Here is a 27,049-nt window from a genome sequence, read left to right on the forward strand (position 1 = left end):
AAATTCTTGATCTACTAGTTTCAAAAAGTCAAGAGCTAATATGTTATTTCCAACCACAGGGCTGTTTGCTCAGAGTTTTCTGCTTGGTTTTAATGGAGTGCTTAGTGGTCGGGCCATGTTAGCATGGAGCTCATTCTTTCTCCCATTCACTTACGAGATTATTAACATGGATATCTCTTTTTTCTTTGGTGTTATAGTGGAGATGATGTCTTGGTAGTGCTGCATCTTGTGGAACAAAGACTTAGGAAATAAGAAATAACTACAGTTTTAACATATGCAGTTTCAAGTAGTCTTTTCTTCCCAGTGCTCTTTTGATAAACTGAGGTACTCTAATGTCCCTCATTCAGAATAGCTATCTGTTTAAAACATGTTCCAGGCTGGTCACTCATATTACTGAGACTAGAGTGAGCTTTTCCATTTTGTGTTACCTCCCTTCTATGATTATGGAATAATACATGCTGTATCTTCAGCTTTTTGGGAGATGGATGAAATTTTACTAATCTCACTGTATTCTTCTACTGCATTTATGTTGACTCACAAACAAGGTGCAGTCTGAAAGGACTTCAGTTAAGTGCTGAGAAATTCCTTCTGGGATCAGCTGCTGTATAACCGCACCATTAAAACTAAAATTGTGAGTTGAATTTCTGAGAGTGTGCAGCATACTCTTATCTCCATAAATAATGATCAATTTAACTCACTGCATAATCGAGAGATGGGAACACCTTCATGACTTTCCCACTGGGGCCCTTTATACTTCTAAACCTGCAGAAAGGAAGTTGTGTTAATGCTCAGTCGTACAAAGGGAAAGACAGCCTAAATCTCTATCTCAGTTTTTGCAGCAGCTTTAAACAGCCCAATTCTCAGCTTCTTATTGCAGGCTGATTGTGGCCAACCTTACAAGAGCTTCGAAAAAGAACTAGAAAATAATTTATGTGAAGTGAAACCTCATTGGCTGTTGCTTACCAAAGAAGAATAAATGGTTGTTTTAACTACAAACATTTATGCATTTGCTTTCATCCTCAGTTCCCTGGAAATTAGTTCGCCCTTCTATGCATATGTCTGCTTACCTTTGTGTGTGTATTGCTGTTACCAGGCTACCCTTCATGGCACTTATTAGCTCCTGGTAGGAGCACAAAGTAAAGTGAAATTTTATTTGATTTGCTGAAGTTTTATTCACATCAGTTTCAAATTTATTTTGTTGATATGCTTTTGAGCAACCTCATGTCTGGAGAGAGCTAAAATGTTTATGGATGCTCCAATTCATTCAGTATGGAAGTTATTTAGAACACATTTCAAATATCACATTTGTAAATAAAGCTGATTCACCATATTTGCTATAAAACATCAGATTCTTTATAACTAGTATCACAGAAACTGGATATCTGATCACAGTGCAGGTGCCTTAGTATTTATAATTCTATGTCTCTCTGTTTTTACTGGACAACCAAAATGTATGCTTTCGTGTTTTTGGTGAAAATGTTTTAATTTTGAGGTAAAGGATATTTTTATCATGTCCATCATGGACCTCTTTATGATATTTTTAATATAAATATATTATGCGTTTTTTATGATTTATCTGTTTGTTTCTGAGGAAGAAAATACTGTCCAGTTTGTAATCATAGAGATGCTTCTAAGAGAAGTCCACTGATTTTGAAAGGCATAGTGTTGGTTTACTGAGAGATAGATGACCATATCACCCAACTTATTCTCTAAGATAATGGGTTCACATTAAACATGTTCATGAGTGTATTCATAACTTTCATCATAGTGTATTAGCAAATAGGCAAATGTAGCTGGGAAAGTTAAGTGGAAACAAGCAGCTGAAGGACAACAGCCTTCCATTTCACATTGTGAAAAATGTGGGGGAAATGTACAGACTTCTCCCTTGAGGAAAGAAAGGCCTTGAGGTTTTTTTTATGGACATGACATTAACAAGAAAGCTAGCATGAGCCACTGATACTGAGAGCAAACATCATACTTTATGGTTTCCCCATTTTATGAGGCAGAGAGGATAATTAGGGAAAATCTTTATATCTGAGCTTTGTCTTGTATTCTGATATGAATGTAAATTGTTCTGTTTCCCTAATGTTTAAATTTTATTTATTAAATTCCTTTTCATGTTTACCTCATTTCACACATTATAATAGAATAATAGAATCATAGAATGATTTAGGTTGGAAAGGACACCTTCCACTAGGTCAGCTTGCTCAAAGCCTCATTCAACCTGGCCTTGAACACCTTCAGTGATGGGGCTTTCACAACTTCTCTGGGCAACCTATCCCAGTGCCTTACCACCCTCACAGGAAAAAATTTCTTCCGAATACCTAACCTAAATCTCCCCTCTTTCAGCTTAAAATCATTACCCTTCATCCTCTCACTACAGTGCCTGATAAAGAGCCCCTTCCCAGCTTTTCAGTAGGCTCCCTTTAAGTACTGGAAGGCTGCCATGAAGTCTCACCACGGAGAGAGGTGGTTTGCTTCTTTGGGCTAAAAAAGCTCAAATCTCTCAGCCTGTCTTTGTATGGAGGTGCTTCAGCCCTCGGACCATCTTTGTGGCCTCCTCTGGACTTGCTCTAACAGATCCATGTCCTCCTTGTGTTGAGGACTCCAGAACTGAATGCAATACTCCTAGTGAGGTCTCATGAGAGTGGAGTAGAGGTTAAGAAAACTCTCCCTCACCTGGCTAGTCATACTTCTTTTGATGCAGCCCAGGAGTGGGCTTGTATGAGCTATAATTACTCCTCCGTTATCAAAACCTATTACGTTGAGTTGCTGGGCACCACTGCTTGACATTTATCTCAACCTTTTTCTTTCATCACTTCAATGAGTGTTAACAATTTCTAAAAGTTTTACAAGAATCTTATATGTCTAAATTGTACATTTGGAGAAATGTATCCACTGTTTACCTGCAGTTGTTGTGGAATGTATGGTGTCAGAGAGAGGATGACATGAATTTTATTTGTTGTGTCAGTGTTTAAACAAGCAGGTATTGCTGAAACAGCTATCCATCTTCTATGCAACTTTAGTTAATTAAATGTTTTGCAGTACCTGCTGGCTTAGTTGAGAGGCTGGTGAGTCATAGTTATCTAATTTCACTGTTATTTTCTAAACCCAATTCTGTCTTATATTGCCATGTGCATTGAACTTGATGTCTGGGCCCCTTCACTGATTCTATGTGATCTTGCCATATTCAGCAACCTCACTTTTCCTTTTCTTTCAAGAGCTTTTTAGAGTGACGGGTTATGCAATCATTAGTTGCAAGTCCAAGGACTAATATCTGCTCACTTTACCCTTAAATCCCCCAAACTGTTCCTAAAAGTTGTGTTATTCATAGCTGCACATTTTGTCTCCAATTCTTTAAATTCACACATTGTTATTAGTAATTTGTTTCAGTAAAAGCGCCTTTTTTGTAAGTGGCTTGTTGCAAAATACTCATATTGGGGGTGTTTCACTAGGGCTGCTCTCGAAGTCTGGGAAGTTTTTAAAACAACTGAAAATGCATATCCAGCATGTTCTCTCACTTTAATGACCTTCTCTACCAATACTTGGCTGGGTGGTTGGATTGCTGTGCCCTGGCAGTTGTCTCATCTGGCTTGGTCCTAGATATTCTCTCACCATCTCTGTGGCCCAGTAAGCAGAACTGGTGGTTATTTAGCAGCATGCTCCAGCAAATGCTGTATTTAATCAAAGCAGTTGTGCAGAGATGGGAGATACATATTTCAGTCGGAGTTACTGTGTATGATTCTTTTTCACATATGTCTCCTACTTTGCTAAGTATTCTAGAACATATTAGTTCCTTTTAGCAGAATTATTCCTGATTACATGTAAATGTGCTTGTTAAAGAGGGAATTTCGTTAACTTTCGGTTTAAACTACTAAATCAAACATATTTTCTTCTCTTCAGCTAACTTTGTATTTATTTATATATGTTTTTTTTTCCCTTGGCAGCCTAAAGCATAACAACAGTCACATTGTTCAGGATTTCAAAGAGCCATCGTTTATCTTTGTGGATACAAGTAAACGGACAATGGTGTCCCAACCATCTGCTCAAGCTGCTTGAGAACAGTCTTCTGTGCAAATGGCATGAAAGGTAATTTAACCTCAGAAGGTGCCCACAGAGCTTCAGTTCTGTTTGCCATTGTCTCTTTGCCAGTCTAAAAATAAATCATTCTGAACAAAAAAATAACCCTTCTTCTTTCCCAATTTAAAGAACAGATCATCAGAGGAACTGAATTCAGCTAATTTCACTAGCAAGGGGTTGTTTTCCTTTCTAGAATTTTTCTAAGTAGCAAAGAGCTTTTCTTGCATAAATGGTAGCTGTCTTGTAATTGTCTTTGTTGCTGTAGGAGACTTGTTTTTCAGAGTACAAAATAGGATATAATCATAGAGTGGTGCTCAGTGCTGGATGATAGGTGCTTTCAACATATCAAACGCAATTCTGCCACAACCTCTTTGTTAATTTGCTTTGCCAGCCAATGTGTTTTAATGATTAAGGCATCTGTGTTAGGAAGAAGAGTTTTTCACAAATGGAAATTCTCTCCTGAAAATGATGAGTGCTTTCTCTGACTGTTCTTTTTCAAAGACTCATTTGGTAGTAGTTTCACTCTCTGCTCTCAGTGAAACTGTTAAAGTGCTTTTAAAGGCTTTTAAAATTTCATTGCCAGTAAAAAGAAATCAGAATAGCAGTTGTGAAATATGTTTCTATGTATATAAAATAGCCAAAAAAGGGAAAAGGGGTTCCTTTCTTAATTTAAATACATATTTCAGGATAGAAAGGAAGGACCTAACATTCATCTCAACTGTTACTGGTTTTATAGCAGTTATGGGCTACAATAGTTAGTACAAGCAAGAGTATTTTGCTGGTATTGTCGTACAGCTTTAACCTCTGTACTCTGTTCTGCCAAGTACTGTGCTAATTTCTTCGCTTCCTACAAGTACCATTAAAGTAGTTTTCTAGCTCCTTCATGCTTTCTTACTCTTTGTATGCCATTTCTGCTGCATTGTGGTAGGTCATGGTAGTCCAATATTTGAGTCTAGTTTTTTGCTAAGATTGGAAGTCAGATCAGACATTGTAGAGCATATTCTCTGGGATGCTGTGGCTCTGCAGTCATCTTGCATGCTGCTGTGGGAGGAGAAGTAGAAAGTGTGTTCTTCTAGCTGCTTTGCCAGATAGCTTGTTCTGAGGGCACATGGAAATACCAGTAGGAGAAAAAAGGTAAATATAATCTGCATACAAGAAATCAACTTGGATTAAAGTAACAGTGAAAATAGATAGTGTGTCCCTGAGAAAAGACATGTCTTGAGCTTGTTTTGTTACTGAATTAGTTACACTGGTTTAGCTGACCTAATAAAACATGTCTTATTGTGATAAATATGTTCTGGACATAAAAATGGACCAAGTTCTTATATTTAATTTCAAAAGAATATCCAGTTTTCATAGTGGCATAGCTTTTGATCCATCATAACATAATCCTGATTCATATTTTTCTTGGACATTTTTCACTTAGATTATTTTTTTTAAGCAGAAGAGGTGGAACATGACAGATTTGAAAATGTTTTATATAGCTTTCAACAAGAAGCAATTTATAGCAACTTGAAGTTACATAACTTCTAACTCCACTTTTTTCACGGCATGATTTAGATAGTTCTGGTGCTTTCACAGTAATTCAAAGGAATATGCAATCAATCAATCCATCTTATCTATTTTAAGCATTTCCAACAAACCATCACTGTGGTTTCTAGGTTATAAATCAGAATACTAGTGACAGTTTGCCATAAACATGCATTTTGCAAAATATCAGAAAGGAAAATGGCTTTATTCATCTATGAAATGATGACTTCCTTAAATAAAGGGATCCCACTGTGTTGTTCATTGTATTTCCTACACAATTAGTGTCAATTTGAGCCAGTACTTTAAGACAAACTTAATTTGTCATAGGAAAGTGATAGGTTTGATCTCTAGCTTCACATAGATCTGTAAGACTCCACAATTATCAGAAAGATAATGTATTGTAGTATTAACTTTCAGTAATTGCATCGGCTAAGATATCAGACAAATGAACACAACAAAATTTTTCACAAAGAAACATGTAGGATCATCTGGGAGGGCACGTGGGAATTCATCCAAATGGTTTCAGAATATTTATAGCCAAAGGTAGTTTGAATGACATCATAAAACAGTTTATTTAAATAATTTTTTTATTGTTCATAAGAATCTTCTGGCTTTTAGTCAAGTGAATAATTCATGAACATTCATTTAGAGGAAATTAATCAAGGCATCTGCTTAACATTTTCACAATTTATTCAATTTTAAGTATAGTACTATCAAAGCAGTGCCCTAACCCTAGCTGGCACCTCTGTGCAGTTTGGAAGTTTGGGGTTTGCATAATTTGAGTTCACAAAGCAGCTGGGGAAAATAAGGCTGACAGGATATGGCAGAATTCGGTACCTTTCTGGGACATAAAGGTTACCCACCTGAGAGGAACAGACTATCAGTTGAGAAAAGCAGAAGGAGAAGTACAAATCAAGAGCAAGAAATTTGTAGTGGATGAAAATGCCCGTAGCAGATAGAAATGAGTGATTCTCGTTAATATTGTCTGCTTCTGACTGTATTACTATACTTAAAATCTTTAAAAGTTCACTCCTTGTTCATGGTTCTTCCACAGCTGTTGAGCTGACTTGGATGATTTTAATGCATTTTTTCATCTATATGAAAATTTACTAGAAAGGAGTATTAAAAAAAAGAGAACAGAATCAACTGGAGCTTTTTTAAGGACAGGGACTGCTACTGTAATCCAGAGCAACAGCCTCAACAAGAGATGGAAATCTCTGCTGCTCTTAAGCTAAGAGAAAGACTTCTGGGAGACATTGAAGGGTTGAGACAAAGACAGTTTAACAAGACAAGAAAGGAAGAGATGATGATGATGATGACGATAATAGTAATAATACAGTATATGAAACAAGTGATGCACAATTCAATGCAGTTTCTCACCAGCTGGTGACTCAATGACCCCAGCCTGTCCCAAGCAGCAATTGCAGATTAGCCAGTTCTGGCCCCCAGCCAACTTCCTGTTTATATATGATGTTTATGCATGATGTTATATGGTATCAAGTACCTCTTTGGCCTGCTTGGGTCAGCTGCCCTGGCTATGCTCTCCCCAGCTTCCTGCACACATAAGGAAAGGTAAAAGCCCTTGATTTCTTAGCAACAACTAAAAATATCACTGCATTATCAACATTCTTCTCATCCCAAATCTAAAGCACAGCAGCTGCTAGGGAAAAAAAATAACTATCCTGGCCAAACCCAGGACACAGTACCATTCTAAGTGTTGTCCTCACCCATAGCACATCGCACTGACATTTGATTTGTGAGCTGCCATTGTCTGCTGTTATCTGCCATGATCTCAGGCTGTGATTGGTTTTCAGTTTGTGGTGAGGACACTTTAGGGCAAGCATGTGTAAGTGTCTCAGTGCATGTTAGGTATCTAAATTCTGTTATTTAATCAAGAGATTATATGTCTTTGTGGTAGTCAGGCCAAAAGAATTACTGAAATGATCAGCTTCTAGAGGTTCAAATCACTGACAGCTGTGTATGCCACTAGTACTATTTGAAATGTTGCAGAGTATGTGGGACATTCACATGGAACTGATAAATACATCACAGGATCTGTAGGACACCTGGAGGCCAAGAAGGAGTATCCCAGGGCATATCTGCAGGCAACTGAATTAGGCTTTAGGTGTCTAGGATCTACGCGTCTTACTTGCATGTAGATGACTAATGTTGGATATGTTAATCTGAAGCTGCACACCTAACTACATAGAATCATAGAATCACCAGGTTGGAAAAGACCTCTTGGATCATCAAGTCCAACCATTCCTGTCTGCCACTAAACCATGTCCATGAGCACTTCATCTACCCGTCTTCTAAATAGCTCCAGGGATGCCACCTCCCTGGGCAGCTTGTGCCAGTGCCCAGTGACACCTTCTGTGAAATTTTTTCCCTGATATCCAGTCTGAATCTGCCCTGGCACAGCTTGAGGCCATTCCCTCTTGTCCTGTCCCCTGTCACTTGGGAGAAGAGGCCAGCAGCCTTCTCTCTACAACCTCCTTTCAGGTAGTTGTAGAGAGCAATGAGGTCTCCCCTCAGCCTCCTCTTCTCCAGGCTAAACAACCCCAGCTCCCTCAGCCACTCTTCATAAGACTTGTTCTCCATCCCCTTCACCAGCTTCGTTGCTCTTCCCTGGACTCACTCCAGAGCCTCAACATCCTTCTTGTGGTGAGGGGCCCAGAACTGAACACAGGATTCGAGGAGCGGTCTCACCAGTGCAGAATACAGAGGGAGAATAACCTCCCTGGACCTGTTGGCCCCACCATTTCTGATACAAGCCAAGATGCCACTGGCCTTCTTGGCCACCTGGGCACACTGCTGGCTCATGTTCAGTCGCTGTCAACCAGCACCCCGAGGTCCTTCTCCTCTGGGTAGCTTTCTAGCCAGACTTCTCCTAGTAGCTTTCCAGCCAGACTTCTCCTAGTCTGTAGCTCTGCATAGGGTTGTTGTGCCCCAAGTGCAGGACCCAGCATTTGGCCGTGTTAAACCATTGGTTTCAGCCATTGGTCTCAGCCCAGCACTCCAGCCTGTTCAAATCCCTATGGAGAGCTTCCCTACCCTCCAGCAGATCGACACTACTTCCCAGCTTAGTGTCATCTGAAAACTTGCTAAGGGTGCACTCAATGCGTTCATCCGGGTCATTGATAAAGATGTTGAACGGGGCTGGACCCAGCACTGAGCCCTGGGGAACACAACTTGTGACCAGCCTCCAGCTGGAGTTGACTCCATTTACTAGCACACTCTGGGCCCAGCCATCCAACCAGTTTTCCACTCAGAAGTGTGCGCCTGTCCAGGCCAGTGGCAGCCAGTTTCCTAAGCAGAGTGCTGTGACAAACTAGAGAATCATGGTATAGTTAGGGTTGGAAGGGACCTTAAAGATCATCCAGTTCCAACCCCTCTGCCCTGGGCAGGGACATCCCACTAGATCAGGCTGCCCAAGGCCACATCCAACCTGGCCTTGAACACCTCCAGGGATGGGGCATCCACAACTTCCCTGGGCAACCTGTTCCAGTGTCTCACCACTCCCATGGTGAAGAAATTTTCTCTCAGCCTGTCCTCATATGGAAGGTGCTCCAGCCCTCTGATCATCTTTGTAGCCCTCCTCTGAACCCATTCCAACAGCTCCATCTCCTTCTTATGTTGAGGATTCCAGAACTGGACACAATACTCCAGATGAGGTCTCACAGGAGAGAAACAGAGGGGCAGAATCACCTCCCTCAACCTGCTGGCTATGCTTCTTTTAATGCAGCCCGTTATATGGTTGGTCTTCTGGGCTGCGAGCACGCATTGCCGGCCCATGTTGAGCTTCTTATAGACTAGCACCCCCAAGTCCTTCCGTGCTGGGCAGCTCTCAGTCACATCATCCCCCATCGTGTACTGAAATTGGGGATTGCCATGACCCATGTAGAGGACCTTGTAATTGGCCTTGTTGAACCTCATGAGGTTCTCATATCTTTATTGTATTTTCTGCAAGCAGTCTCACTGGCATGAGAATCTCATAGAAAATTAAAATGAGTAAGGAAAGTTATCCAGGTTTTGTGTTGTTTGCTTACTATGGTCCTGTGTAGGAGTATGACATTACAAAAGAAAAGCTTTCAAGGTCAGGACTGTGAAAATCTGGTTTGAAGCAGCTGAAATAGCTGCCAATGCAAACTTGCTGGCAAACTGAGAGGCAGAGGCAGGAGCTCAGGTGAGTAGATGTAAGAGTATTGCCTAATGAATTCAGAAAAATACTCCCTTGGATTTAGACTTAGGTTGGGGACCTCGTGAGAAGTGAATTAATGGCTTGCAGCAGGTATTCAGCCGAGCACATTGTCTCTGACTAGGGACCTGTTGTGGGGAAATCCTCATTGGAGTGGGACTGCAGTTAGCGTGACCTTGTCCATTTAGGGACCCTGAGCACATCTTTGGTGTCTGGGACGGTAAATGGGACCTCAGCTGTTTTGACCCTTCCCCCTGTGAGTACAAAGGTGGCTGTGGCTGTTTGAAATTTGGTCACTCCTATCTATACTAGAGGCCATGTACATTTTGCTGGTGACCTCCTTCCTAGAAAAGCCTGTGCGGCAAGATTAGGTAAGGTGCTAGAGCTTGCGTTGCTTCAAGAAGAGCCACAGACAAGTTAGAGTGTGCTCATAATGCCACAGCTCTTTTTCTACGGTTTAGAAGAAAAGAAAATTGTAGCGGAGTGTAACCAGGACAGCTGTCCTATAATCATCAAAGGAACTTCTCTAAGTTGCATCAAAATCATTAAGGAAGTCTGCAAGAACTTAACTACTTTTAATCATGCAAGGCAACTTTTAAACATACAAGGAAAATACAAGTCAATTGGTATTAATATCAGGATGAGGTTTTTGTGTGTCATTGGCCATGTCCCAAAAGTCTTTTCATACTTTTACAAGCTGTTGATGGTCTTTTAACTATTGTAACACTGTCTTATGCTGGTTTATAAGAAGCATGCTATTATAATTCATAAATGCTTGCTTACAGCAGTACTGTAATTTAATATATTTCAAGATTGTTCCATTTAGTAGTACGTAAAGCAAGTGGTGTAAAATTGGAGATGACTAAAACTTTATTTATTTCATGTTGCTGTTCTACTATCCAACTGCCTTATCTCATGTAAGAGTTTTGTATTAGTTCTGTTCTTTTATTTTCAAGCTGAAAAGTCTGAAATTTGTTCTGACTGAACGTTAAACTGATCAACTATGTTGTCAATAGCATAAACTTGCATCAAGTTACAGATCATTGTATTGATATTGGAGAATGCTGCAGAAGACATTTCATGCATTTATAAATAATTTAGTAAATAAAAGAATTATTTATTGACATTTTCATCTTGTCTATTAAATTGGGACAAAACATCTAATTATTTCTAATATTTTAAAGTTTACAGTTATATGCAATGATTCATTCTAGTTGGAGGGTTTGTTTATGTGGATGCATGTGTGTGTGTATATATTTTAAAATATATATATCTGCTTGATTTCTGTTTGATTTGTTCCTCTGCTACATCTTTCACCTACTGTTTGATTTTTCTTTCTTCTAATGTGCATTTTGATATTTGCTTGAAATGTTCTTCAGTAGAAACATTGCTGGCAGTTCTCACATATTTAGAAACACTTTACCTCTTAATCCTATATGGTGTATCTTCATAGAAAATAACCTAAAGCAGAGATTTGTATGTTTGAAAAGAAATCGGTGGTAGCTTTGGGGGCTTTATTTCTTGAGTGGCTTTGTTTTCCAAAAGGTAGATCAACACTGGTCGACTGCAATTGTGCTGCCTAGAGAACATATAATCCTAATGAGAGTGGTATTAGATGTGTGTATTTTGAACTCTTATTCAAAAAAGTTCGGTGTTCGTAAATAAAAAGTAATTTTGCTAGTAGTTGCATCAAGTTTTGTCAGGCAAAGTATCTTAGATAAAACATTTGGGTTGTGATTTGTTCCATTGTGCTGAGGCTGAAGGTGCGTTATGTGTCTTAGCTGCAGTATAGAGCTATTTTCGTATTGCATACCTGGAAAAGTGTGACTGTTAGCATTTGGCCTCTTGGTTGGAAACAGTATAGCAGTACTTGTAAGCTTTTTTTTTTTTTTCAGTGCTGTAATGGTTAGATCAGTCCCAGAATTTTGTTTGCATCTTTCTAAATTATGGCCAGTAGTTTTCAAAGGAGAGAGGTTAACTCTCCTCCATGATTAGCTTTTGAAGTAAAAAGAATATGAATGTTCTGTAGTGAAGTCTCACTGCAAACAGATGTTATTATCAGAAAGGGACAGAGTGCTTTCATGCTTCTTTAGCAATAAGACACATTCCTTTTACAGTGTTTACTTGCACACTTGAAATTTGAAATGAATATGAAGTTTTCCACTTCAAAACTTATTAATTTGTCAAATGTTAATTTTGGAGAAAAAACAACTTTTTAATATGTTTTTGGCTTGCTTCCATTTTAGCACTTTAAATCATATCATTAAGTATTTCTGATAGTTCTAAATTTTTAGAAGAAAAATTTAGGTCAGCAAAGTTGGTAAATCATTTTGTTCTTAGGAGTGGTGATGTTCTGAAAGATAGTACATTGATGAGATTTATTCTTGCTGCATGTGAAAAAATTACATTTGCAATGTGATAGATCATGTCTGAAATTAATACTACCTTTGAATCAGTGATCAGTGCATAACACAAAGAAATTACAAAAAGTAATTTAACTGTTGGAGTGTTAAAATTATCATAATTCATAATTTTTATCTTGAAGTAACTTTTAGACTACAAAAAATACCACATTGCTAAAATATTCATGGAAGGATAGAATATATATGTGAGTGTATGAGAAAGGTACAAGGGATTTCAGGGGAATAGCCAATAAATGGATTGATATAAAATAAGGTTAGTGTAGCTGCAAGATAAAATATGCTAATGAGGTTTAGAAAGCTTTAATTCAATTATTTAGCGATTTTACCATGCTGATGGAATATTATCTGCTTCATTAACTATATCCATTACAAATGGAATACTTTTTCTCTACGCAGATTAAGTGGTTAACCATTAAAAAGTGAAAGAAACTAATCCTTCCTCATATTCTAAAATAAGGGGGTTGATAGTCGATTTTGCAGCATGAGTAGGAATTTATAGAGGTCATTTTTTTTCCTACCATGTACTTTTTTCTGAATTTAGAGAACTTCAGTCCAAAGGACCACAGCGTATGGCTTATTAGAGAGAGTAATGGTCAATGAATAAGGTTTTATTTCTCTTTTTTTTCCTTTTTTTTTCCCCCCTACAGTGAAAATATGCTACAGAATTGACTTCTCTAAAGTACCTCAGAATAATTGTAGTTAGGATTTAGGTCAGATTAGGGTTGTCATTTGATAGGGTTAAGCCTGTTTGAGTGGTTCTTCAGAGAAGCAGTTTGCAAAGGTAGGGACACCATGTTACTGGCCGTTAGTACTCTATTCTTGACAAAAAATGCAGTAGAGAAAAAACAGAAGTGGATCTTTCATGTTCAGTATAGATAAAGTCTCTCACAAAGCTGATTGTGAATGACAACAGTTAGAAAAATAGGAAGGAAAGGTTTTATTCCCCATTCCCTGGGGGGAGGAGTTGCATTAGCTACAATTTACTGGTTTTTTCAAGTGGGGAGATTATTTTTGCTAAAACAGAGGGGCTGCATTTCTCTCAAATAAGTTGTTCTGCATTAGAAGCTAGTCCTGAAAATCAATCATATTTCGGAAAGAATGAGAAAAAGATATGATAGTTTTTTTTTTCTCATCATCAAAATTATCACTTTGAAGTATTTTATTTATCGTATGCAACTAATATGCTCAACTCACTGTCTGGAAATTTTTATGGATGCATTGAGTACTATTTGTTTCAGGTATTAATTCAATTTTACAATATAATCACAGTAAAGGTAAGATGAACTCTTGAAGCTACTAACATAACAGGAGGATGTTATTCCTGAGGGAACTGGCAGATGTGGTTGCCAAGCCACTCTCCATGGTATTTGAAAAGTCATGGCAATCAGGAGAAGTCCCTGATCACTGGAAGAAGGGTAACATTGTGCCCATTTTTAAAAGGAGTAGAAAGATGACCCTGAGAACTACTGACCTGTCAGTCTCACCTCTGTGCCTAGGAAGATCATGGAACAGATCCTCCTAGAAATCATGCTAAAGCACATGAAGGACATAGAGGTGATTATGATGGCAGGCTGAGAGAGTTGGGCCTGGTCAGCCTGGAGAAGAGAAGGCCCCAAGGAGACCTTATATTGACCTTCCAGTACTGGAAAGGGGCCTACAGGAAGGCTGGAGAGAGACTATTCGTGAAGGCTTGTGGTGATAGGACGAGGGGGAATGGGTATAAACTGGAGAGGGGCAGATTTAGACTTGATATAAGGAAGAATTTCTTCACCATGGGAGTGGTGAGACACTGGAACAGGTTGCCCAGGGAAGTTGTGGATGCCCCATCCCTGGAGGTGTTCAAGGCCAGGTTGGATACGGCCTTGGGCAGCCTGATCTAGTGGGATGTGCCTGCCTATGGCAGGGGGGCTGGAACTAGATGATCTTTAAGGTCCCTTCCAACCCTAACTGCTCTATGATTCTATGTGCAAAGCTTATATTTGAAGCAGAATTAAGCAATATACAGTTCATAGCATATCATTAGACAGTTAAAATAATAATCTAATGTTACTATGGAATTATCTCTGTTACAGGTACTTAATAAATTTTCCCAGGTTTATTTTACACACTTACTGTTTCTGCATTCAGCATCTTTCTTGTATTTCCTAAATGAAGTTACCCCAGTTTCCTCCGTCACCTACATTAATGAAACATAATGTATCTAGGTATTTGAGTATTGAATCTGAATGAAATATAATGAGCTAATTGCAACTGAAAGGAAATTAATAGATCTGTTTTACATTCAGTAGTATTAAGTAGACTTTTTTTTCCCTTTTTGTTCATTTATTCCAAGCAGTCTTTCTTCTGAGACTGACCTCTGATGGAAGCTTTTCCTTGTTCAACAAATGAGTGTCATCAGAGCCGGTTTAATTGTATAAGCTCTTCACAGGCAGTGAAATTAATTTGAACTTTGCGTGTACTTTGGGAATAGAGGTCTGACTTATTTGAAATGCACTGAAGGTCTCTGGGAGAAAGATATGCCTAAGCATAGTAAAGACATTGGGGTACAAAAAACTGAGACTGGAAGGCAAATTGGAATTTGGCGGTTTCATTTCCGCCAATCACACAGGAGCTCTTGTGGACAAGTGGTCTTAAAAGGAAATTGGATTTGCCTTTGTTCTTTGAAATACCTTTAAACTTATACTTTCACTCAAAATAATGTCACTCAAAGTAAAAATATTTTCTTTAAACACCTTTTGGTCGTTAAATACAAATAATAGGAAATATTCCAAGCAATTCTATTTTTGATTCAATAAGTACTTAAATTTTGTTGACAAACCTTTGTTTTGTCTCTAAGTCTATTATTTTGTATTTAATTAATCAGATGCAGTAGTTATACGTACTTTATAAGGCATTACGTGTATTTCAGAAATGAAGATGACTAAGTCAGAGCTGCAAACCATTTGCAGTCCATTTATAATTGTGATGCATTATTATAAATCATGATAGTGTAGTATGACATCAGAAAATTCTTGCAATTTGAAATAAGTTTTAAAATATTTGGACAGTTTACAATAAGAAAAAGTTGAGTAGCCCTGGAAGGCTGTCTTGGATTCTGTACAGTAGCTGAGGTCTTGAGTTTGATGAGCGTCGTCTTCTCTTAAAAATTCTGCATCCTGGATTTTGAACATATTCATTAATGGAGCAACTCTAGACAACATTTGCTAAGCTGTCCCTACTATTAAAAAGATCTTCATTTTATTTGAAAGCTGAATTTATCTGATCTTGGCTGTTGATGACTCCTATTACTGATTTGCTATTGTTTTGTGGCACCATAAACAGCAAACAGTTTGTCCTTTAACTTTTTTTTTCTATGCAAGCTTTTGGAAGGTATCAAGCATGATTGCTGATAATTTGCTTATTGGGATTCTTTGCCTCTCTTGGTTTTCAGCATCTCAATGCAGCTTTGCAACAGTAATTTGGGAAGGGAGTTGTGGGGAGGAGAGATCAGTTCCCTAGAATTTAATAAAATTATGAAAATCACATGAAGAAAGCAGGTGTTCTTTGTGTAATCCTTATAAATAACTCCATCCTCTATGTAATGCATAATGATGGAAAATAACTTTTATTTTTCTGATGTCTAGATATTTTACTCTTCAGAGGAAATATGAACATCAAAAGTGGCTATTATCCTCTTTTTGCCGCAGCAAGATAGTATTTTGGCCACAGGCTAACATACCGTGATGGAACCTGAACTATGTAAAGTTCAGGCTAATGCATTGTGTCTGTGAGATAGCTGGAACTTGTATTCTGTGAATCACACTTTCTGGTAGCTCACAAAAATGTTAGTTCAATTCAAAATGCATAATGTATGGTGCATGTATATAATGCCCAAGGAATTATCACGTGACATGTAAATTTCTTAATTTTAATAAATTAAGTGATTTTCTACTCCACTGGATTCTGCAGTGGTATTGCTTAGGGTCTGATTCCAACAAAAGCACTTTAACTGACCTATTAACATGTGTTTAAACAATGTTAAGTATAATAATTAAAATGTACACATTGTAAAATACTTTAATTAACTAGTCTTTCCTTTTTGTTTTTTAAAATAACCCCAAAATTTAAGTAACCCATGTAGTTTTTTATCATTGCTTCAAGAAGGATTTGAATTTTTGGACAATATTAATATTGTGGAAAGAGAAATAAAATCTTAGCTAGAATAATGTAATATATAATCTAAGAAATACTTTAATTATGGATTTACTTTTCTTTAACTACCTTTAAGTTTAAGGGGTAAAGGTCAGAAACAAGCGTTTTCTTATTTACTGAATAGTTTTGTATCTTTCATCTTTTAATCTAACCATGTAATTTGGAGTGTGTTGGTTTGTATTAGAAGTATTGATAGTCTTAGATGTAGCTGTGTAATTGCAAGTATGACTACAGTTAATTAAAATGGAGAGGTAGTACTAGTCTGGACAGGTAAGGAAGCTGAAAATCTGGACTTGTGGATCAAATCATGAACAGGAAAAATGCTTCCTTTCAGTGGTAATGTCTGATAAATCTAAGCCCCGAAGGATTTGCAGTTCTCTCTGATCATATGAGACTTCTCAGCTTCTCTTCAGGTTGGCTGGTATAAGTGTATTTATTAGTGTACTTCTAGTAAGCATTTGCAATATGATTTTGCTGATATTTAATGAGAAATTTGCTTCATTTGTGAAATTAATTGTATAGTAAACATTTACATTACCTTTACAATCTTCTATTGTTCTCTATATCCTGCTAAAAGGAGTAGGTCATTTTTTGTTTCATCTTTGTTGTTAGCTCTATTTTTAACACAACATCACCTGAGATCTACAGAATATTCTTACAGAACAAAACCTTTTAAGCTCCTTCTTACTGTTTTGTGGCTTAATTAGTGTCTGGATTAGCCACAAGTGAGGTTGCTAGATTTAATATACCAAAATTTGCAATTCTGTTTTGACGTTGAATCCCTTTTCAATGGTTTCACTCATTTTATCAGTACTGAATGTTTCAGTTGCAACCTGGCATCCCCAAGAAAACAGGGAATGTGTAATGAGTGTTTCCACTGCAGCGTGCTTCACTGCCTGTGGCATTGTCTTTGAGTATGTAATGCCGTTGGAAAGCACTGTGCACAAATAACAAGATGCAGAGACGTCTACACTACCTGTACTACCTCTGTATTTTGGGGAGGTTTCTTCAGATTTATTCCTGCATGCCACTAGAATTCCATCTCCAAGAGTCTAAAGCTGAGTTTTGGAATGAATATTATTGTGATTAGAGTGCCCCAGATCTTTTTTTCTAATGTGCATACGCATAGCTCCTTCTCTATACATTAGAGTGCCTTATTGCTCTGTCAGATCACACAGTTCTAGAAAACAGAATTACATTTGAGAATCTGTTGCCGTTAGTCTCAGATTATTTCTACACATTTTTCTGGCGTTAAGCATATTTTAATATAATATTTGCTAGAAATTAGCAGCACTAAACAAATTAATCTCACAGAAGAAGCACCTTAAGAAAGATATAGAAATAGAAACTATGAAATGTCCAGCTTCATCATGACAGTATAAACCGATCCTACAGAATTATTATAGACGATTTTTTTTATCAGGTCTAACAAGATTATGGTCTTTTTCTGAGCTTATGCAGATTTACATCATGCACTCAGCTTGTTCTTAACAGTAAATAGTGATAGACTTGAGGAATGACTTGCTTCCTTTTGTACTTTCAAGACTAACGGTGCAAAATAGCTGTTTGAAATAGGAAATGTCAGCAATCTTCTACATTGAAGTTATTGACTACACTGGCCGGAAATCCATATTTCTTGAACAACCAGAGTCTGTAGAAGAGCAGTTTAAAGCCCCAAATCATAAGTTTTTTTTTTAGTTGTATAGTTCTGCCGAACTTCCTGTAAAGCTGAGAGTTTCTAAATAAGCTTTTTCTAAATTAAGCATAGGCTAAAATCTTCCTGTCTAAACTACAGGGGAATTGGAGAAATAGAAAGTCATTAGAACAAAAACTCCATTTCTCTTACTCCCCAGATTTGTTCATGTGTCGAAGGTACACAACATCTGCATTAATGGTTGTGCAAAACTGAATGCTTCTTTGCCATTGAGATCTTCATGCTGGTTCATGGACATCTTTCTGACTTAGGGATAATGTGAGGCTCTATGGAAATCAGAATAATATTATATACAAAGAATCTTCCAGATCAGTCTTATTTTTAAAATAAATTTTGAGTAGACAGCCTGATGACAAATATGAGCTAGTTTATTGATGCCGTGACTCTGAGCTGCCAAATGTCAGCCAAATCCCATGCAATACCTTGGAGGAGCCTGAGGTCTTCTCTGTGCTCGCCTGTGGATATGTGGTCATTTGGCACAATACATAAGCTCTGGGAAGTGTTCTCCAGCCCCGGGATGACAGGAGGAAGGAGATCAAGGGCCATTTCATTGTCCTTGGTTTATGTTGGAGTCTTTTTCCCTCTGGCCAGAGTAATTCCTAATTATTGGATAAATTAATTCAAGAAGGGTTTTGCTGCTAGAATGGCATACAGCAGCTTTAGTTTTCCTAAGAAGCCATTGTCTGTAGGCTTCTGTGCAAGAGGAGGAGCTGTACAATACTTTCAGAACAACCTAGGCCACTCTGATTTCATGAGTGAATGTCTCCTGGGTATTAACAATTCCTATTTATCTTCTAAGTTTAGGCTGAGACATGACTATCACAGAACCCCACAGCATGCCTCTATGGTACATGCATATTCTCTTGCAATGTTTCATTTGCATACTTCATACTATTGCTTTTAATAAAGTCTCATGGGAAGATGGAATAAAAAATACAGGGTGCCTTTTGTTACCTTAGTGTATATATGTGAAGTAATTAAATTTGAGCAGCATTTCAAAAAGAGAAGGAACTAACTTTGACAACGATTTATCTTATTTTATGAATTCTCTGGCCATAATGTACCAAAGCTGACTTCACAGTCAATGGTTTTTAAGTGCTGAGTGTGAAGTCAACATGAGCTTTATCAGAAGCGAAGTGCTATTCATACTTCATTGAAAGTATCAAAAGTGAAAATCTGATCATTTATCATTCTGAATCTAATTCATTGATTATGTTTTCATTGTTAAAACAGTTCTGAGACAAAATTCTGCTATGAAGATGTCAGCTTTGTCATGGCATACAAAGTTTGATTTAACTGCAGTTTTAGCTGCGCAGCATTTCGAGATCATGTGCTTGTTTAACTTTTCCACAATTATTACCTTGGTAAGTGATATCAAGCACAGCTGAGAGTTCAAATAAAATAAAAGCTTTCTAAACTTTTTCTTGCAGGTGCCTTTTCCATTTTCTGCCAAGTCTTTCACTCATCTCAGTTTCCAAATGGCAACCAAAGCTGGTACCACTGCAGATTCCACAGAGCCACAGTTCCCATGAGGAATAAAGGGCTTGCTCTTCTGCTTCAGATGAGTGCATTCCTTCAGCACTAATGCTTCAAACTTTAAGCTCTTTTTCATGATGGACTATACAGCATTACATAATCTGCATTAGATAGCTTTTAGCCTTCTCGCTGCTGCTGTATTTAGTGTGCATTATTCTCACCCCAGAAGAGCACTCCAGTCTTCATTTTCTTTGCCAGTCTTTCTAGGTTGATGGTTGTGATTTTGATTACAGTTTCTATCTCATTTAACCTGGCTGTCCTGAATATATTTCAGCAAGCAATGGCTTATTTTTTATGATACTTTCTTCCTCAATCACTATGTCATGCTTTGCTGAATATTTCAGCTGAAGGAACCTGCAATGATCATCTAGTCCCACTGCCTGACCAGCTCAGGGCTGACCAAAAGTTGAAACATGTTGTTAAGGGCATTATCCAAGTGCCTCTTAAACACTGACAGGCTTGGAACATCGACCACCTCTCTAGGAAGCCTGTTTCAATATTTGACCACCTTCTTGGTAAAGAAATGCTTCCTAATGTCCAGTGTAAACCTGCCCTGGCACGGCTTTGAACCATTCCCGTGTGCTCTGTTACTGGATACCAGGGAAAAGAGGAAATGTTAACTCCCTCCTTCATATCATAAGTCTGTGATACTCTCTACCAGTACATCAGTGGATCTCTCATTTGAAGTATAAAACTTTACTTTGACTATCTCACTTTATGAACTTGAGGAGTTACGGGAGGAGGTATGGGGAGGAAGAGTGACTGTAGGTGTTGGAGGAGGGAAAGAATCATAGAATAACCAGGTTGGAAGAGACGCACCGGATCATCGAGTCCAACCATTCCTATCAAACACTAAACCATGCCCCTCAGAACCTCATCCACCCGTGCCTTAAACACCTCCAGGGAAGGTGAATCAACCACCTCCCTGGGCAGCCTGTTCTAGTGTCCATGTAGAATAGTTGAAGTCAGTCAGTCATGAATATCACGTGGCTGAGTGTGTTTTAGCGGAGTGCAGATATTTCTAGAAGGACATCATTGCTGCCAACATCTATTGGTAATCCAAAGGTAAGGATAGCTATGTGGTGGCCTCAGCTGGGAAGGATCAGTGCATGAACTTTATCCTAGAGCCAAGTGATGTTTTTCAAGCGGTGGCTGGTATCTGAGCCAAGGAAGGATTTTTTTTGCAGCCTGTGTCAAAGGAAATCTGCTTTATGTCTCTGTTTTGTGAGAAGCACTAGTTTGTAATAATAGTCATCGCTGTTTTGGCAAGTGCTTGGTGGTAATTCTATCAGCTTGCTTGTTTTGGGAAGCCTAGCTCAGTGAAGTAATAAATAAAATGGACAGTGCTGTGACATAGGCTAGCAGGATAATAGGAAGGTGTCTTTTTGAATTCCTTTCACATTGACAGTGCCTCATTTCCAATCTTGTGCATACAATGAGAAAAAATTAGTGATGGCAATTGTGTTTCATAATGGAAAGGAGCTTGTAAGCATATTGGAGAGTAACAGATGCTTGTATTACTGTCAGGACAATGTCCCTACTTTGTCACTCAGTCACGCTTAGCTCTTTATTTTTCAAGGATATTTGGTTTGCTGTTATAGGGTTTTGAAATAGCGGTTCTTAATTGCAAAACAAAAAACTTACATTTGAATGAAGAGTATGAACGTCACGTAATCTGGTTGTATTTAGACCAACTGTATTAACAATGCAAATTATTACATACAAAAGTATAAAAATCAAGTATTTTCTAATATTCTTTAATTCTCTAAGGCAGCAGAATAACTATTTTCTAGCTGTATAACTTTTTAGCTATGTTTCATGCATTAACACATACTCATTTTGGGTGATCCATTTAAAAATGGATATAAATGGAGTAAAAGCCTCACATCTTATGTAAATGTGCTAGTAGATTTCAAGAACCTGTTGGAAAGGTTCCCAATTCTGCCTTTCTGTATCTAGCCAAATCCACCTTGATAAATCCATACAGCCTGATAATTTTTTAGCATGCCCTGCCAGAAAAGCAAATGAATGCAGTACAGAAGAAAATAATGTGACTTCATCCTGCTAATAGGATATGACAGCACACTAAAGCATGGGCTTAACATGACTCAATGAAACAAAGGATAGCCTCACTCATGGTACTACTTCTATTACCAGGCCTCCACAGGGTGTGAGACTGAACTAGGTAATTAGATGATCTCCTCTCTCTCCATGTTGTTAACTTTCATGTAGGTATATTTCTTTTTGGCCAAATGACGTTGTTCAGACAAAGTAATTGCCTTCCCTCAGAGACTAAACTTGAGAGAAGAGGAAAGATCAAAGTATCTTCAGTTGCAAAGCCACTGGGACAGCAGGGAATTAATTACATAAGACAAGCCTAGATGGTCCTATAAGGCAATTGAGGTCTTATGCTGCAGAAGATAACTGAAGAAGTACTAAGAAACCCGAGAAAGTAGGAATGAATCTCTGCTGTTTTGTACTCACTGAGGAGCTGACCAGAGATTAGATGATGAGATAAAATGATGGAAGTTAACATGACAGGGTTGCACAAATGTGAGCTGAGACTGGGCTGGCAGACTATCTGGTTCCCATGTAGGGGTTCCCCCCTTTGGTAGTTGTATTTTCACTTCCTATTACAAGATGTGATACCTTGAAGGAAGAACCAGGGTGACTACACCTGTGTGTTTTATGTGCTGAGACATTTTATAATGTTCTGAAAGGAATTCAGGCATGAAGTGGTTTGGTTTTAGTTGAGTTTTTTTTAAGTAAGTCTTAAAAAATCAAGTATTTCAAAAGATGTCCATAGATATAAGAAACAAGTGAGTGAGGAGAATGTAGGGAATAGAAGAGTTCTTTATTTTAACCAACAATTATGTTTTAAATAATTTTCTTTTGTTACAGTTTTTGAATATAAAGTAAGAATAGACAAATACCAATGACTGTCTCATGACAATCGAAGACAGTATGTTGTGACTTTGTGTGTGGAGTAATCTTTGTGTTGTACATCTTTTTATTATGTTTATAAATATGCATGCACCTATTCTGATGTGTAAAATTAGAGTTCAGAACTTTTAAATTAGCTGTTCTTAATGTCTCCTGTTTTACAGGCTAGTTAAGGCAAAGTTTTAGCTCAATGGGAAATGATGAGGAGTTGAGCAAGAACATGCTTATCTCAAGTAGGCTAAAATGTGTATCTAAGCAGTATGAAATATGTGCAAATTAGCTGAATGTTAGTACTCAAATGGTCACTTAATTAAATTGTGATTACAGAGATACTATAAAACCCCTGACTATCAATGCAGTCCATAGTTAAAAGGTCGTGTTGGAGGACACTTGTAGTTATTACCGATATGCTGTACATGGACTGAAATTTATCTTACTGATAGTTCTCATTCCTGAACTTCTTTTGAAATGAGCGAAGTTGTTATGTACATATTCAGATTTTTAAAAGTCAGTATAATAATAAATGTTATAAGATCTATTTATTTCTTCTTCCTTCAGGAGACTAAAACAAATAACATTCCTGTTTTCCCCCAAACTCTTTGATTTAGTTTCACCCCAGAACAGAAGTTGTGCTCCACAGCCCAAGCGCTTTCTGTAGAAGCATTGAGGAACCCCTCAATTTTCAGAGAATAGGAAAGTCAGTAACATTCCTGGTGGACATAAAAATGAAATCTTTTGAAATGGGTTACATAACTTGCTGCAAGTGCAGAAATGGCTTGGCATACATGTTTAATGGTTTCACCTGTGGTGATGCTTGAGGGCAACCTCCAAGCCTTAATGCTGAACTCTAATTAGCGTAGACAAGATCACAGCACTGGATTTCAAGGGAATGCAAGATAACCTGCAGACAAATTACCACTGAAGTAACATGACAGGTCTTGACAGTATGTTCAAATCATTTACAGAAAAAAATACATCCATCAACTCCAATATTTTCTAATATTTTGGCTACCAAAACATTTTCTGCCCAATAGGTAGCTGGACTTCTGGATAAGTACAGAACTAGCACTGTAGCTGGAGGGTTTATGGTAATTCCATAAGCAGCAAAGTGTCTCTGTAAAGGAGAGATAAACAGCTCGTAATCCTTATAATTCCCCACTGATAGCCTATCCATCTCTGCTATAAATTAGAAAGCCCAGAGATTAGGAAGGCTAGGCAGGGTGTAGCTCACAGCTTTAATCACAGTATTAGGAAAGCAGTGTGCTCTAATTCTGTGTCCAAAGGGCTCATATTTCTCTCTAGGTTGAAGTGACACAATGTGATTTGGAATACATATAGATCAAACTGCCAAGCCAATGCAGAGATGGTTTTACGGAAGACACTGTAATACACTTTTTAAAACTAAGCCATCAACAGCAGACTATAAAATAATGCATTCATTTTCACTATGAGGGTTCTAGTCATGTTTTGTAAGCTCTTCAGTTTTCCAAATGAAGACTATTTTGTTTAGCATTATTTAGTTGGAATTAGGGTCAATTTATCCTCAAACCTGTTGGTACTAGGAGGAGATTGTGCAAATACTTCTGATCTTTTGGAGACTGCGTATGGCCGTACAAACTGCACTGGTAATGTACAGTCATTGTCTGTGTGCAAATTTGTATTTAGATATAAAATGTGAATGGACACCTTGTAAAACTAGAAGACAGTTCTCAGAAGCATATGGTTGAACTAAATATATTTAATCAGAAATTTTCTTGATAATAACATTTAATTGTGATAGTACTTAGATGCAGAATGAAGAACTGTGATTTGGCCTCCGTAATAGTATGGCATATATTCCAAATCCTACAGAATATTTTATTTAAGATACTTAAGTCCACTAAAAGTGGATATTTTAATCTTCTGCTTTTTATCAGATACATTTCATATGTTCTGATCTCTGATGCCTCATTTCAAAGTCCTTTTGAATGTATACACAATAATTGTACTCTGGGAATGCAGTTGATGTGTGTGTTATTTTCCCTTCAGTCTTTTGAGCAGATGTAGTTCAACAAACTGTTGCTTGAGGAACATTTTGGAGGAACTAAAACTGATAGTGCATCAATAAACTTTTTATCTGTGCACGTGCAGTAGCAGTGTACAAGGCTTTTGAGATAGTGAAAGTGATTCCATTATTTGTGTGTTCTTGCTTTAGAGTGATGGTAGCATTTTTGGTTTTGCAGTCATGAAAAAGGCTAAATGGAAAAAATAGCTCCTGAACTACAATATGAAAAAATTTCTCAGCAAAGTGAGAAAAACACTTTAAAACATGTTCATAGGGAAATAAAGAAAAATGTATTTTCAAGGGCCAAAACTATGGGGAAAAGGGAAGATTTTGTGTAAGTATTTTGTGAATTAAGTGTATTGTGAAAGGGTATTAATTGACATCTGGCTGTTTAATAGGAAACTAAGAGCAGGCATTGGCAAGAGATACACTATGTTATCATCAACACAGAGTAGTTCAGACTCAGCAGATACTGTGGCAAAGTTGAATAGAATCATAGAACGCTTTGAGTTGGAAGGAACCTTTACAGGTCATCCAGTCCAACATCCCTGCAGGAGCATGGGTATCTTCAACTGCATGAGGTTGCTCAGAGCCCCATCTGACCTGACCTTGAATGTTCCCAGGGATGGTGCCTCCATCACCTCCCCGCGCAACCTGTTCCAGGTGTATATTCCAGGTAGGAATATTCAGGTAACTGCAAGTAAATGTCTGTAAGCTGACAGTGTTAAGCGGAGGACAGACCCGAAGAGAAGTTCATAAAAAAGCAGTTATAGCAAATACACCATATAGTGTAAATGTGAAGTTCACAAATGGAAACTGTGAAAGATGAAGCAAAACACCAAGCTACTAAGTGTAGAAACTTCCAGCAAAAGGTGGGACATGTGTAAGACATCAGTGGTAAGACGTTTTGCAACACAGACAGATCCAAAAGTGAAAGTTAGTTCTGCATGGCAGCAAAGAAATACATTTTCAGTAGCATGCAGAATTTCTTTGTTTACAGCTTACTTCTGAAACATTTTCAAAAGTGTCAGCATGTTAGTAGTAGTGGCCTGAGCTATCCTTCCACTGAATAAATATTTCAGATGAGCAGTTGAGATTTTCAGAAAGCTTTTAAAAATTGTATTAGTAGACTCTCCTACATCAGTTTGTCTGGACTACAACCAACAGAGTTTCTCATGGGAAGGCATATAAAGACTCTTGCATTTGTAGTAGTTGTTAAGCCTGAAGAGAGAAGACCGCTCTAACTGAATGTGAAAGAAATGAAACCAAAGGTTGGTAAGGATACTTTGAGCTGTTAGAAAAACTGGCAGAAACAATTAGGTCACAATCAAAATTCTATAAATACTTTCACAAAATGGTATGCTTCAATTGTCATTGTTTTCCAACACATTCAGGAGAAAATAGTGTAGTATCAGGAAGTAAAATTCTTGTCTCCTTTACTTTCTCAGGCAAACTCCACAGCTGTGGGAGTACACTTTGGAAAGCTGTTCAAATCCCTCTTTCCCTTCCAAAGTACTTTTAGGAAAAAAAACTATATTGTAAAATTTATAGCCATTTTGATGGAAGTAAGTGGACATAGTATTATAAGCCTATCGATCCGAGGCATAATTATATTCCAGTTGTATTTGTATGTCTGCAGCAGTACTGCAGTGCATGTGTAATTTGTATGTCCATTGTACTTAAAAATATTTAGCATTGCATTGTCAAAGCAGTGCTGCCATTGCTTCCATGGTGTCCTCAGTTCTGAACATTTTGACAAATTATATCAAAAGTCTTGTTCAAGATATTGTTGAGATAAGAAACACTAATATAGTGACCAACTACAAAAAAATGATTGGATTTACTTAGTCCAATTTGATACCACATACAAAGCGTGCAGTTAAAAGAAATGCAGGTTTTTGAAGGGGGAGTATTTGGCCGTTTTAACCATTAAACAGTCCTTTTCTTTCTGTAATCTCCTGCCCTGTTCATGCTGCATTTTTCCAAGGTTAGCATGAAATAAAGAAAGAGTACTGTAGACATGAGACTCTACCTGTGCAGTTATGCTTCATTGGCTCAGCAGCCACAAACTGTCCTGGATAAGACAGGATCACTGGGAAAACGTTTCATCATGTAGTTGTAAGGAGTATTATAATGATCAACAGAGGGCATAGTGAGCTTAGAGAAGCAAAAATGTGGTATCCCATACCTTTCATACCCTGATTTTCTAACCTCACTGAAATTATTTTGAGGAGTTCCAATAATTTATTAGTTTCAATAAGCTACTTGTTTGCTTTTGATTTATTTCTGATCCCTAAATATGGGCATGTTATTGCAGTGTAGCAGTGATGGATATATAAATTGCTTTTTTGCTCACAGCAATGTTTTCATCTCACTCGCATGTTATATAG

The 27,049-nt window shown here is 37.7% G+C and overlaps 1 protein-coding gene across 2 annotated transcripts in view; it reads left to right on the plus strand.

Moving 5' to 3' along the window:
- The first annotated feature begins 3,947 nt into the window (after window positions 1-3,947).
- DLGAP1 (DLG associated protein 1) overlaps window positions 3,948-27,049 on the plus strand; it is a 314,534-nt gene continuing 291,432 nt past the window's right edge. Inside the window, exon 1 of one of the 2 annotated variants that reach the window (XM_069853925.1) lies at window positions 3,948-4,089. The gene's annotated coding sequence lies outside the window, so the exon portion shown is untranslated. Of the gene's footprint in view, window positions 4,090-24,893; window positions 24,994-27,049 lie in introns of those variants that run through there. The other variant, XM_069853926.1, reaches the window with a different exon arrangement.

The sequence above is a fragment of the Phaenicophaeus curvirostris genome, chromosome 3 (assembly GCF_032191515.1).
Source record: "Phaenicophaeus curvirostris isolate KB17595 chromosome 3, BPBGC_Pcur_1.0, whole genome shotgun sequence".
NCBI classification, from domain to species: Eukaryota; Metazoa; Chordata; class Aves; order Cuculiformes; family Cuculidae; genus Phaenicophaeus; species Phaenicophaeus curvirostris.